At 38.3% G+C, this 15,023-nt stretch overlaps 1 protein-coding gene across 3 annotated transcripts in view; it reads right to left on the reverse strand.

Annotated features, from left to right (window-relative positions):
- Positions 1–15,023, reverse strand: part of CTNND2 (catenin delta 2) — a 507,709-nt gene that overhangs the window by 37,590 nt on the left and 455,096 nt on the right. The window lies entirely within an intron of this gene.

Consider the following 15,023-nt stretch of genomic DNA (forward strand, 5'->3'; position numbering starts at 1 on the left):
CATATTACATGAGTTGGAGACTTCAGATATGGGCTACATCATGTCCTTATGAGAATGAAACAATGATAATAAAAGCTCAGTATATGTATAAAGACAATATGAATATCATCACTTACAGAGCTCATCTCCCACTGCACAACTCATAACTCAAGGAATTACAAATAAACGTGCATTGGTTCTTAAAATCACTGCATTAAATGAAAAGCCAAGGAAACTGCTGTTTTCTAGAAGAAGCCCTCTCTAAAGGAACAGTTCTACTGCATAAGTTAATTCTATACAACATGCAGCAACTTCACTTCGTTCATTGTGTTCCTGTGACTTTACTAACGATCCAGTACTACACTGCATGACCACAGTGCAGAGATGACAGTGTAGTTTTCCACATATCCTTAGTTGTATGCACGGTACTGACAAAAAATGAAGCCCTTCTGACGTATACTCCTGATATTCTGTAAGGAACTGTTGCACATAGCCCTAACTTCCAGAACTTAAAATATAAAATGAAAGGAGCAACGTGTAACGTGAATAGATAGTGATAGGACAAGGTGGAATGGTTTTAAACTGAAACAGGGGAGGTTTAGGTTAGATATTAGGAGAAAGTTTTTCACACAGAGGGTGGTGACACATTGGAACAGGTTGCCCAAGGAGGCTGCGGATGCCCCATCCCTGGAGGCATTCAAGGCCAGGCTGGATGTGGCTCTGAGCAGCCTGGTCTGGTGGTTCGCAACCCTGTACATAGCAGAGGGGTTGGAACTAGATGAACATTGTGCTCCTTTTCAACCCAGGCCATTCTGCAATTTTTACGATTGCCATGTCATGTCATATTTAATTGAAGACACAAAAAAACACTGCTGATTACTGTAACATTTTTCATGTCTGAACAAATATTGTTTTCTCAAAATCACTCCTGAAAGTCATATAGTGCTTGTGAAAATGACAAATGAGCAGGTTTGGAGAGTTTACATATATTGTATGCCACAGTATGACTATGGGGCAAGGTTAGCATTCCTGTAGAACCTTTCAGCAGAGATATGTGAGGTGCTACATGCAGTTCTACAGTGTTACTGATAAGGGAAAATGGCAGATTTCATTGTGTTGGAAGACAAGAACAGTGAGGATGAAGGCCTGACGAGGTGGTAGCTGAGGTCAATGAGACAACTCATGAGTCATCTTCAGTGCAGCTGTGCTAGAAATCTGCATACAGCAATCATCACCAGAGCACATCACTCAGAATGAAAAGGACAGGAAAAGTAGGAAAAAAATAAATGTAATTAGTAATCGAATCTACATCATGTTTTATGAACAAAATAATCCGGTATGATTATTGTATATAATATGATAAATTAATCAGATTTTTTGGAGAATTTTAAAAAGTTTTGATAAATTAGTATATGAGTACTTATTGAAGATCTTAATTCTGAAATTCTGAAGTTGTAAGTTTCATTGTGTATGTCCATATTTGAAAGCAAAGGTAAGAGGAAAATCATATCATTTACCATTAAATACTACATTATTTTCTTTTTTCACAATTTTGCCTGCTGTGGTAGAAATATGGACAGTCATTTGCAACAGAATGCTTACAGCAGAGATGCAAGCTTTGTACTGTAATGTTAAACTTAGAAGTTATCGAGTTCATTCTGTAGTGAGATCTTAGAAACTACTCAATTTATATCATGCAAAAGTATTACTGATTATAAAACCATAATGTTACCAACACAATGCGTATAGTAGGATTTGAATCTTATCACTGTGCCATTCAGGTACAAATCCTATCTTCAAACATTTCTATTTCTTTGCACTTAGTATTTAATCAGTCATTTGCATTATTAGCTTCTCAGAAATACCATGTTAACATCAGATGTAGTACAGGTGTTAAAACCACTTTCAACAGTGGTTCGCCCAAACTCCATTACTTTTTTTTGCTCTATGAACATATGAAACACTGCTCAAGAATAAACAGAAATACTCTTTACATCTACTCCTGTTTGTTGTATGCAGCATAAACAAATTAATAGTTATCATTTTCAGTGATTACATCAGTCTGTAGCACATACCAAATCTTGTTGGCGTGTAAAAGAAAGCCCCACCTCCAAACGATCCAAACAAACCCAAACCACATTTCTTTATAGTTGTTACTCTGCTGAACGCAGTGTCTATCACTGGCCAGGGGTAAGCACAAGTAGATTATTAGGATCAGTGAGACTCTGCTTTGCACTGCACACACATACAGAACAGACCGATACTTCTTTCTCCTATAGTACCCCACCTTATGTAAAGTGCACAGTTTCAGTCCTTTGTCAGAACAGCACAATGCTTCCGTTAGCAGCCACTGGTTATATCCTTTAGCTTGAGGTATAAGAAAATCTGGATGGCTGCTCCAAGGAGCAACAGCTCTAATATTTCTGCCATGAACACATGAAACTTGGCCTGACTTAAATGTGTAATGGACAGTAGCCTTGTTATGTCAGCCAAGTTCTGTATAGCTCTACCAGTAGGAGAGCTGGGATTTTCAACTTGTAGCTCAGGAAGCCTCCCTGAGCTGAAAACTCGTGAGGGCCCTGGGAAGAGAGGAGGATGTGTGTAAGAATGGTAGTAAAAATAAATTACATGGTTAATTTTCGTCAGAGTTCCTATAGAACTGCTTTGATCTACAAATTAATTGATTTTTTATTTGACCAACACTACATATCATAAGACTCAAAACTGATTTGACACTGTTGAAGACGATTTACATAATTTGATTAAACCACCAGCTTGACAAGGGGGAAAAAAAAACACCACATACTCGTTCAACTTGTAAAGGAAGATGTTAAATATTCATAATTTAGGGGCACTGTCACAGGAAATAAATTGTCTCATTTGTGTTTGAAACAGTATTTATTTGACCCTACAAAATTTAAGTTATTTTCCTAAGATAAAACTTCCATCACTGTTCTATATGGAGAGAATCTAGCTGCACGCACTGAGATATAAGATGATAATGTTTGCTTACTAAATGCATCACCAATACAAATCTAACATCTTTTCTTTGCATGATAAGGTCTCATTAGCGCCTTTGTACACGTTTCTATTCCTTAATTCGGGAAATTTTCTGCTTTTCATAGGGTCAAACTGAGAGCTGTCCTAAGAAAAATTTTGTTTCTACAGCAAATCAGTAGAGCTAACTATTCTTCTGGTAGATTTAACAAGAGCAAGATTATTGCAGAAAAGGTTCCACTTCTGGAAGCATTCCCCTAATGCTGCCCTGAGATAAATTCACTGCTGATGTAACCCCAAGGACTTCATTTCCATTTTCACTCATCTCTGAAAAATGACTCTGACACACTGGCACAGTTTTGATACAGTTGTGGCACGGTTCTTGGTTTGAGAGCACAAGGAAAATTAAAATATTGGAAACATGAGAAATCTCAAACAGATATTAATTCAAACTAAGATCCTTGTCCTAGAGGTAGAGCTTGCTCTAATGTAAGTAATACATCATGATTTTTTCTACTTCAGAGTTACTCACAAATTCACATCTTGTAGCTACATAATAAAAGTTAGCAAAACACCACCACATTATACTGGAACATCACAGATACCCTATCCCAGAACCACTGGTACCAGTATGCTATAATACATGCAAATTTTGTGCTATTGGTTATTAATGCGTGCTCTATTTAAATTTCCAGGCAGACATGCTTTCGTGCATTTTTGTCATCTATGTCTGTTTTTAAGACTATTCAGCCTCAGTATTTCATGGCTTTTATGGGAAGACTACTGGGAGACTTTTTATTATTACTTTCAAATATTTAATGTATGTGCCCAAACTGTCTATTTAATTCATATGGAACAAATTTTGATAATGAGTCCACGTATTTCACTGACAGCCTAATAAATTGGAATGTATCCATCACATGACAGCAGGGGCAGAAATACCTCCTCAGTATTTGAGAAATAGTTGTTTTGTGTACAGTGCTTCTCTTGTCAGAGACTTGTTTTAAGGTGTAATTGCTAGTGACATCCAGCACTGGTGTAGTGCCTAAAAGCCCCCTGTGTTCAAGTCATAGAATGGAATCATAGAATGGCCTGGGTTGAAAAGGACCAGTAATCATCTAGTCATCCCCCTGCTATGTGCAGGGTTGCCAACCACCAGACCAGGCTGCCTAGAGCCACATTCAGCCTGGCCTTAAATGCTTCCAGGGATGGAGCATCCACAGCTCTCCACAGACTGGGAGAGATTTGCATGCATAAGTATACGGCTGCTGCTCAGACTGGGGAGACATTAGGAAAGGCGTGGGTAGTTAAAGAAAAAGAAATAATTCACCTGATGAGGCAGTAAGGGTTATAAAGGAGGACCCCTGTTTCAGAAGACAAGGAACAGTGCAGAAAGGAACAAGCACCATTAGCCACTCCAAAATGAATGAATGATGTGACTGATTACAGCAGCACGGCTTTCTGCAGCAACCATTAACCTATAGCTTTACTATCTACCCTCTCCATAATACCTAGTTTCTAGCATCACTAACTGTAGTAAATGCTGCACAGGAAAGAACCAGAACCATTCAACACAACAGTCTGCATACAGCAGCTCTATTCCCCTTGTCTGGTGACTTCCGGTTTAATATAACTAAGCTTTTGACAAAGATTTATGCAACTCAAAGGCAGTATCTACTGACCAACCTAGATGGCATGGCAAGTACTACATGATGGTCTGTGATATTGCTCATCACAATACAACAATTTCTTGTTCCTACAACCATCAGGCACAAACTATTAGATGGATGGAAAAAGCCCCAAGCAGTGGGACTGAAAAACATTAATTCAAAGAACATGGGCACCATCTCTTCTAACAAGAGTCAGAGAACTGAAGATTCTGGATTTAGGCATAAAAGCTAAAGCCATTTCTCAGCAAGCTGAAGGCAAATCATGCATCCACATACAAGGGGCTAATGTGATTTTAGATGTCCCTAGATGTCCCTAGATACCCGAGATGTCTGCACAGTCAGCAGTGCTACTGAAAGAAAGAATCAGTACCTTCCAGAAGGTTGGCTGGAGACCAGGTAAGACACTCTATACTATTGACCTTAATGTTTAACACTTACCTCTAGGTGCCTGAATCTTGCTCCTAATGTCCTTCCATGTTATATCAGGAATGTGCAAAAACATTTGTAATTTCTGGCACTTCAGAGAAAATGCATATTAAGGGATATGACAACTTAATGCAAACTGATTATAGTACTGCAATTATTCCCTCTTAAGAACATTTGTTCCATTGTTTCTAAAGGAATGGGTGATAATCAGTCACTTAGACTAGTCTGAGTGAGCAGTGGGCCATGGCCACTGCTTTAATTGCTTCACATTCAGTCTGGCCTGCTAATTAACTTGGGATAATGGGTGTTTTGAGCCATAGAACAATGCTGAATTTTGCCTCCTTGAATGTTTATCTGAACTTACTTGAAAACTCTGAAAATAAATTATTTTGGAGAAGACAGAAGGCATAAAACTGCTACACACACATGCTCCCATGCCACCAAGAATTGGGGTGCACTTTGTTCACAACTGCTGAGATAGAACAAAGTATCAGGCAGAGTTCTCAGATCCTCTCTTCCCCTCAGAAGCACAATATGCGCTTTTCACTTTTCCACCAGTTTTGATGACAGGCAGGAAGATTTCAAGAAATAAGATTGGTATTCAATATGGCCCACAACAAAGAGGAACAATACTCTCCCTGATGCATTGTATGCGATGTACCATTCATTGGTTTTCTTTTTTTAGTATCTTTTCATCAAGAATACATTCAGCCATAGGTAGTACAGCATATAAAGCCCTACAGGGAGTAGAACATTAATCTTTGATAGTTTCAGGCAAGAAACCTTCAAACTGTCATAGAGCGATGAAAGTATGTGAACCACCAATATCTGTATTGCCAACATCAACTGAGATTTGCTTGTAAAAGAACTAAATATCTAAAAGAGTAACCAGTATAGAACTTTTATCTTTTTATCTTTTTAAAGATATTAGAAATGCATGTTCTAACTTTTCCAAGAGAAAGAGATGGGATGAGAATTAGGAATGACAAAGGGCACTGCCTTAACAAGGATGGAAGAGTAATATGTACAGAAGCCAGTAGCATTGGAAAAAGACAAAAGAGAAGTGTTATCGTAATTTCATCCTGCACGTGCCATGGGAAATTACAACAAGGTGAAATGCAATCACAGCTTTTCAACAAATTGCTTTCTCAGATCCATGATCCGTGATAGATTTGCTTTCACGTAGCAGCATTTTTTCTGGCTACCTTTTTCCTTCAGCTTCTCTGCTTCTAGAAACCTAACTTTTTGATTTCATGTATTTCCTGCTTCCCTCTAGCTTATAATTCTTCTTGTTTTCAGCTCACCTTCTCAGAGCCACCTTTTCTCTCCCTGACAGGTGTTTTTCTTACTTGAACCGTACCCCCTCAGCACTTCGGTTCTTAACCACTAAGCTTTCCTGTTCCTTTGCTGTCTCTTGTACATCTGATACTTCAATGTACCTCTGCATCCTCCATCTGCCAGGATTTTCTATTCTCTCCTCAGGTCGGCTTAACCACCTCAAGGTCGATGCTCAGTCAGATCCTGTTTTTTTCCATGTCCTTTCATTCTCAAGATCCTCTCCAGACTCATGCTCTTTGATGTTCTGAACTGAAGAAAATTTTAGGTAGCTTTAGAAGCATAGATTTTAGACTTGAAAATAATGATGTGTTTAAAGGCTATTGCTCTTGTACTACTGTGTTGTCCCTCTTGTACATCACAAATCCATGTCTGACACCTATCCTTTAATCTATTGTTGCTCCTAACATTCATTTTATTCTTCTGTCAATGGAAGACCTTCAGATTCTTCATTTCTCCTACACAGTAAGACAGGAGATCTGCAGGTCTTTCATTGGAATTTGTCTTGAAATCTGGAGATGAAACAATTTCTAGTGCTCTTTAGCAAGCCAGAAACCAACTGCTAATTCATACAGTATACCTGATCCAATATATTCTTTAAAGGTTAGATCTGTGTCTACACTGTACATGTAGAGGCACTTCAGCTTCAGCTGGTTCCAACAGAGCTAATGCCAAAAGTAGAGAACAGCCATTAGATTTCTACCTCTTTTGTCCAAGTTAACAGCACTCAAAGATCATGGGTGGGATACAGGCTGTCACAGAAAAGTGGATTTCTGGAGAAGCTACATCGCCTTTGTGGGAGGAGATATTGGAGCAGAACGAGAGAACTGTAACAAAAATGGATTTATGAGTCCCTTGTCCAAAGAGATTTTCTATTCCTTAACTGCATCTCTCACCCAACATAATGAATGGTTTCTATTTTGAATATTAATCCATATAACAATGAAGTAGTCTCTCTCCACTCTTTTATGCTAGGGTGGTCACTCAGCAGCTCAGCTCAGGATACATTCTTTGATTTGCACCCTGGTTTCAGAAGGCACATTTGGGAGGATTTGCAGGGTGATTTTTTGACTGTCTCCTCCATACAGAGACTACAAAAATGAGTCAGTTCCATTCAGTTTAGCTTGACCTATGTAATTACGTGCTGACCTGGTACATCAAACAACTATTGGGTCCACAGGAAGAGAAAAATCTTCACAGAGGAGCTTCTGTTTGTCTGCCTTCAGTAACAGAGGAAGCAGCATTTTATAAGGTAAACTGTTACAAACCTATAGACTTAGGATTTGCATGGTAGCTTTGGCCACGTTCCTTACAGTCTTAGCTTTACAAGTTGGTTGAGAACAGAAGTGACAGAACTAGACTTCATTGTTCCCAAGAACAATCCAAGGAATTTCACCTCCTATGTTTGGGTTTTACATCCAGAATAAATGGAGTCCATGTGGACAAGCACTCCAGTTAATCTTCTAAAATTCCTTTTGTTCACACCTCATCAGGCATGGAAAAGTCAAAGAAAGGAGTTGTTTGCCAACCTTTTGACCTAAGTCATGCAAACATAAATACTTAATCAGCTCTTTAAAACAACAGATTTCTTTCTCCTGTTTAGACTGCACTGTTATCTTTTCATCTTCCCACTGCACAACTTAAAAGAGATCTGCAAATGGAAGTGATTCCTCAGTTAATTCCTGCAGGCTAAGTTTTCTGATTACTTGAGCTCGTTTTAGCCCCTTGCTATCCTCTTCCCTGCTCCCTGCTGAGAATACAGCTTTTGGAAGGTTGAACTTAAAAAAAAAAAAAACGTAGTTGTTTAATTAATGTTATGTTTAATCAGTCTTTCTAAAGTGCTTTGAAGAAGAAAAGTGCCATGTAAGTGTTGAGAGGAATTTCAGTTTTATCTGTATTATTTTGTGAGATAGGATAATATTTTGTTAATAGCCTGTTTCAAGGGACTTTAAGTTAGATCATAATGAAGAAATAAGAATGTAATCTACTTTTTGGAAAAATAAGTTTAAACTTCAAGATCTATGTCCTGATACAACTCTCAATTGAAATTAATGAGCCTGTCTACCAATGTCAGAAGTTATTAAATTGGATTCATAAAAAAGTAGCTTTTCTACTTCGGTATTCAAAACAGAAAAAGATTGTAAGACGAGACTGATGTAACCAAGATGAATTCTATCTATGGACTTTATTCTGCTTCAAATGTCTCCACAGTAGCAACACTTATTCATTTGCTATTATTTTCTCCTCTTCTCCACTTGTTCTAGGATATTAGCTAGAACTCATGAATTCATCTGTCTCATCATATCTGAAAGACAGATTACTTTTCCATGCCTTTGTATGCAGTTACAACAATATCACAGTGACATGTACTAAAATTCTGCTGTTAATAGATGTATAGTAAAATATTAAGAGAAACAAAAGCAAACTTCATGACGCATTGTTATTAAAAATTAAATAAAATGCATAGGTTAATATGTGTTAGCTCAACAAAGAATATTTTGTAAAGTGATAGCGTATTTTGAAAACAATTATTCTAATACCAAAATCACTCCAGGTCATACTGCAATGTCCATATTTCCCTTAATTACTGTAATGTTCAAACATTTCTTAAGTAATCACAGTGAAAATTCTATGCGGAGCAGTAATGACAATTAATCCATGTAAGGTGCTGAAATAACAATACCAAGAACACATATCAATATCCATGTAAGCCTGGCCAGCATCATAAAGTTACTGCTCTTCCAATTTGAGTTACAGCTGCTCATCTTCCTTTGAAAAACACACATTCATTTGAGAACCCTGAGAAAGCGTTCTGAGGACTCACTGAATTCCACTCTCTGACCTACATGAGGATACAAGCGCCCACAGGGCAAGAGCCAGAGAGGCCACAGCTTAGATCAGAGCATTCTTGGAGATTTAAGTTGTACGGTGATCTGCTGAAGGCAAAGCCTACAATCACTTAGATGCTTTAAATTATTTTATCCCCTACCCTGGCTAATCTCTGCTAGTTCAAAGAAAGGGAGGCAACTGGGCAAGTATGCCAGAAGTACTTGTCTCCTCTCTCCATAGCTGGAGAAAAGAAGAATGTGCCAGTAACCAGATGGCTTGCTGGCTCCACATGCCTTATCCTAAAACACTCAGGATCTGAAAGATCAGGGGGCAATCAGAATGGAAGTTTTACCTCTACTCAGCATTCTCACCATTTCAGTGACAAATGGCTGAATGTAAACTACACTCCCCATTGCAGGGGAAGGATGAGAGTTCATCCTTGAGGAGACAGAAAAGTCTAGACAATAACAACAAATACAAAAGTGCAGCAGAAAAATAAATGTCAAACAGAACAGGTGAGAGGTGAGATACAGTGCAGACCTCCTAACCATAGGGGACTCAGGGGGGCAGCATTCCCAAAGATAAACTATTTCTTGATGGACTGCTCCACTGCAAATGATGAATTAAAAGTGCATAATACAACGTTCCCTCTGAGAGAGCAACACTCCAGCAGTGTCACCTTCAAAAATTCTGCACACAAATATATGACTTTGCATATACTCATGCTAATCATATGCATTTTCTTCTAATTAAAATTAGCACTCTGATTATTTGCTAGAATAATTCTAACTTGTGAAATACAAATAATGTTTAAAACATATCACTTTAAGAGCACCCTGAGTAGCACACAATCTAAGAGATCCTGGAACCTTTCTCCTAAGAGGAATTAGTCATAAGGAAATTTATTTTTATATCACACAGTGACTCTGAATGCCACCATTACACAATCTTTTAGTACTCAGAGTTGAATTATTGCCTTCTGCTACAAAATGTGCAATTTGGACCAGGACTTTTCTCTCAGGACTGCTGAAGATTTCTCAAGATTTTGAGAAAGAAATTCATACCCTGTATCTCAAATAAAATTGAAGAACAGTCATAAACTAACTGGATCGTTCACTGCTTAATTAAACAACTAAGTTCCTTATGTAAAAAAAAAAACAGCCCATCCCTGCTCATGTTCCTCAAGGGCCTAAGTCTATAAAACAGAGGCACAGCCATGCATGAACTAGGTGCTTAGCTCAGCCATAACTGATGGTGGACATGGATACTCCTGGTAAAAACATGAAAAAAAAAATCCACACAAGTCATTTCTGTAGAACATTTAAAGGTTGGCAGGCTGTGTGGATGCTGTCTAGTCTAAATTCTCTACCCAGGCTGAGATTGCTCAGCACAGCTAAGTTGGTATCTTCTCATATTCAGATAGAATTTCCTGTATTTCAAGCTGTACTCATGACCAATTGTCCTGTCACTGGGCATCACAAAAAAGAGTCTGCCTTTGCCCAAATTATACTCCCCCATTGGATGTACACTGATCAGATCCCTCTCAACCTCTTCTACAATCCCAGCTCTCAACCTTTCCTCTTTCCTCATAGGAGAGAGGCTCCAGGCCCTTAATCATCTTTGTGGCCCTTAGCTAGACTTTCTCCAATATGTCCATGTCTCTCTTGCATTCGGGAGCCCAGACCTGGACCCAGCACTCCCGGTGTGGCATCAGCAGTGTTGAGTAGAGGGGAAGGATCAGTTCCCTCAGTCTTCTGGTAACACTGCTCCTAATGCAGCCCAGGAGGCCACTGACTTTCTTTATTGCTGGTGATCATGGCTGGCTCATAGATTTCCTTAGAGTTTTCTTAGCAAGTGAAGGAACTGCAATGTAGTCACAAAAGTGATTGTATAATCATGCTTGTTAGGCCCTTATTTTAAATCTGGCCACTAACCTCAAGGCTGACTCCTGACTCCTAACTCCTAATCCTACCTGTACTTCAATCCCAAATTCTATTCCCTTATCTCAATAACACAATGCTTAAATCCAAACCTGTGACAAAAATACAACGAGTTATTTGGTAACAGGAGAAAAATCAATCGCCAAAAGACGTAGTTTTAAGTGTCAAAAAGTAAATCATACTTTCTTTTTTTTGCATGATGTTGTTCTCATAAAGCAAGCAGAAGCAATGAGGTAACTTCATCAGTCAATGTCTCGAGAAAATATCAGTCTTCAGTGAGAAAATTGAAGAATTTTCACTAGCCATGGTATTTCTGTGACACAAGCTGGTTTTTAGTTTGACTTATCAGAAACACCCAATAAAAATCTTGGCTATGAATTATATTAGGTGAAGGACAGTGACAGGTCTGATGCAATGCTCTTGTAAATGCCACTGGTCTTCCCTTTGCACTGTATTTAAATGGCACTATTTAAGTGGTATCATTAAAAACCAGTGGTTATAAATATCACAGCCTTACTGTTCTAGAAAGTTCTACTCAGAAAAATGAAAGCTTTATAAAAAAAAGTGAGAAAGTTATAATTGACATATGTCCATACCCCTGGCAAAAACACTATCAGCATTTTAGGGAAAGAGAGTAAAAGCAATACCATGCAGCTATATATTCTTTTAAATATGAGCTCCTTATAAAATATAATCAGCAATAAAAAATATTTGCAGAAATGCTGTATGAAATTCACAGCAGTAAAACTGTACTAAAAACATCACCTTTTAAAATCATTAATATAAAACACATTCTTACCAATTACATTGGATATTTTTTTGCTTCCAGATTCACTGATGCACATATTCCTATCTTTGAAGACGTCTGAAATACGTCCTCAGTACATATTTATTTCAAATATTAAAAGTAAACATCCCTGAGATTATCTTGGATCCTGGCCCACTCCTGAGCTATGAAATCCACTTCTGAAAACAAACTGAAGTAGATAAATCTGGCTTTTATGTTCAAGTTTTTCTTTGTCCCAGAATTATCTTTTCTTTCAGATATAGAGTCAAATAATGCTCTTCTAGAAATTCATGAATGTATTTGATTTAGATACTCAAACACACGGACAAATGTTTATATTACCATCAAGCAGAATTTATGATTATGTCTAGAAACAAAATAATTGAGGTTGGAAAAGACACTTGGAGACTGTATGGTCATGCTCAAACCCACAGTTGCACCATGGGAGAATTAGGTTGGATGTTAAGATAAGTTTCTTCTCAGAAAGAGTGGAAGGCACTGGAACAGGCTGCCCAGGGAGGTGGTGGAGTCACTATCCCCAGAGGTGTTCAAAAAGCATTTAGATATTGTACTGAGGGACATGGTTTAGTGGAGAAATAGTGGTGGAAGGTGGATGGTTGTACTGGATGATCTTAGATGTCTTTTCCAACCTTGGTGATACTATGAGGTTCCATATAATAATGTTTCAATAGTTTCTTCTTCCTTTTAATATAAATATATAAAAATATATTAAAAAATATATGTATATGTAAACCACTGATACTTACACCTTTAAAACGTAAATGCAGTAGAAAAATATATTCGTGCACTTTGTAGGTAAGAGGTAATATCCTGTAGCAGAAGGCCTCATGGAGGACAGCTTGTGCATTCACTTGTGTTAACATCAGTAGAGCTTACATGAGCATTTTCACATGATGTTTTCATAAGAGAGCTCAAAGCAGTAATTACTGCAAATGGGATTCCACTACTCAGAATAGCTAACCGTTGTTAAAAAAGAATCATATATCAAATTAATTCCGTCAGAAATGCATGAAATAAGCTTTGTAGATAATCTCTGAACCAGGTCTATATCCATCCAACATCACAGTCAATAGTGTGGATGATGAAAGAGAGGACAGGGGCTGGAAAAATATTTGAATTCATGTATCTTAATTAAGAAAGACTGAATTCACTAAAAGTCAGTATAGAACATTATACATAGGTAGGAGACAATAATCTGCAGTAATACAGAACAAGGAATAATCCACTGTCTAATAAATCTGCAGGAAAGGGTCACGATATCTACGAAGATCACAAGATAGGCAAGAGTTTCAAGATGGGTTGCTGTGAAAAAAAGTCAGCTATACAGGAGTGTACTAACAGCTGCTGTTGTCAGCACACACAGATAACATTTTCCCATATGCAAAGCCTATAGAGGAGCATCACAGCCAGTCTGAATGCGAATTTCTGGAAAGATATGGACAAAGATGATTAAGTACTTAGGAAAGCAAGGAGAACAGCTAGGAATAAACTAAACTGACTGCTAGTATCTTAGCTTTTTTGGTACAACAGCTACTCTACCTATACCTCTTCAAATGGTAAATAAAGTATTTTAAGTTACATCATTTTTACTTACTCTGCATGAATGAATGACACAGTGACAGAATATGGAAGAGAAGGCTTCCACTGGAGGCTGCAGATAATCGAGAGAAGATCAAGAAAAAACAGAGTCCCCAAATTCATGGCCCCATGCTATGCACAGGGTGGGGTCTTCAAATGGCCTACTGTCAAAATTTGAACAAAGAAAATCATGCATTGTGTCCAAGATAAAAAGATTTAAAATAAATGGGTCAGCTGTAGTTTCTGAATTTCCACCTGCAAGCTTCCCTTTCTGGCCTTTAAATATATTTCCTAGACGAAGTAGCCTCTTATCTCCAGTAGATGGAGTCCTGAGAAGAATCCAAAGTAAGCAGACATTCTTAGGAAGCAGATGAGCAAAAAGAGGAGGAGTAGAAAAGACATAAAATAACACATGACCATAGGATCAAGGGAGAAAGAAGAATTTGGGTTAGAGCAGAAATAAGGAGCAAAACATGGGGACTGACATGAAAACATTAGCTGGTGAGGGCAGGCAGAGAGTGTTCAAGGAGAAAATTGAGCAGTTATTTGAAAACCAAGTGAATGAGAGAAATGTATTAGTTGGAATGTCATACAATGTGATCTTGGAAAAGGAATAAACCACTTAACTTACAGGTGCTTGGAAGATAGGAAAACAAGAAATCCAACAAGAAAAAAAAAAAAAGAGATGAGAGACATGGCAGATTCAGCAATCTGAGTCAGCCAATCCACATCTCTGAATCTCAGTTATGCCTCTACTTTCAAACCTTACGGTTCATCTGATCCTTAACCTTCTTTCCATGCCCTCTGTGTTATCACAGAATAACCCGAGTTGGAAGGAATACATAAGGATCACTGAGTCCGATCCCTGGCTTCACACAGAACTGTCCAAAAATCAGACCTTATATCTGAGAACGTTGCCCAGATGCTTCTTGAATTTTGGCAAGCTCATTGCTGTGACCACTGCCTTGGGAAGCCTGTTCCAGTGCCCAGCCACTCTTTGGTGGAGAACCTTTTCCTGATATCCAACCTGTGTTGTCGGCTCCTTCAGGATCAGGAGAAGCGTAAGAACACACACCTTACCTCCTTCCACTACTCTTCATTATCCAGGGAACGTTATTTTCTTTTTGCTCATGGCCTTCAGGTGCTGGGACATCCTGGCTTCTAGGTCATTTACTGCCCTTGTCAGATGTAGTGAGTGCCTGTAACTTGTCTATCCTGCAAGAGTTATGCATGCCTGGAAAGGCCAATATTTAAAGCACTGCCCTTTACAGCGTGATTGATGTGTAAGCAGCTCCCCTTGGATGATTTCCCCTCCGCTCTACAATCTAATCTAGGCTATGTCCCAGACTGGAACTAAGGAACACTCCATGTTGCTCGTGTTGTCATAGTTTACAGATTAGTACAGCTCCATCTGCAAGTACTCTGTCAATTTGTAGTAATGACTTGCATTTTAGAATGCCT

Source organism: Centrocercus urophasianus, unplaced genomic scaffold (genome assembly GCF_019232065.1).
Source record: "Centrocercus urophasianus isolate 14NV4802_14NV808 unplaced genomic scaffold, USGS_Curo_1.0 seq_11, whole genome shotgun sequence".
NCBI lineage: Eukaryota > Metazoa > Chordata > Aves > Galliformes > Phasianidae > Centrocercus > Centrocercus urophasianus.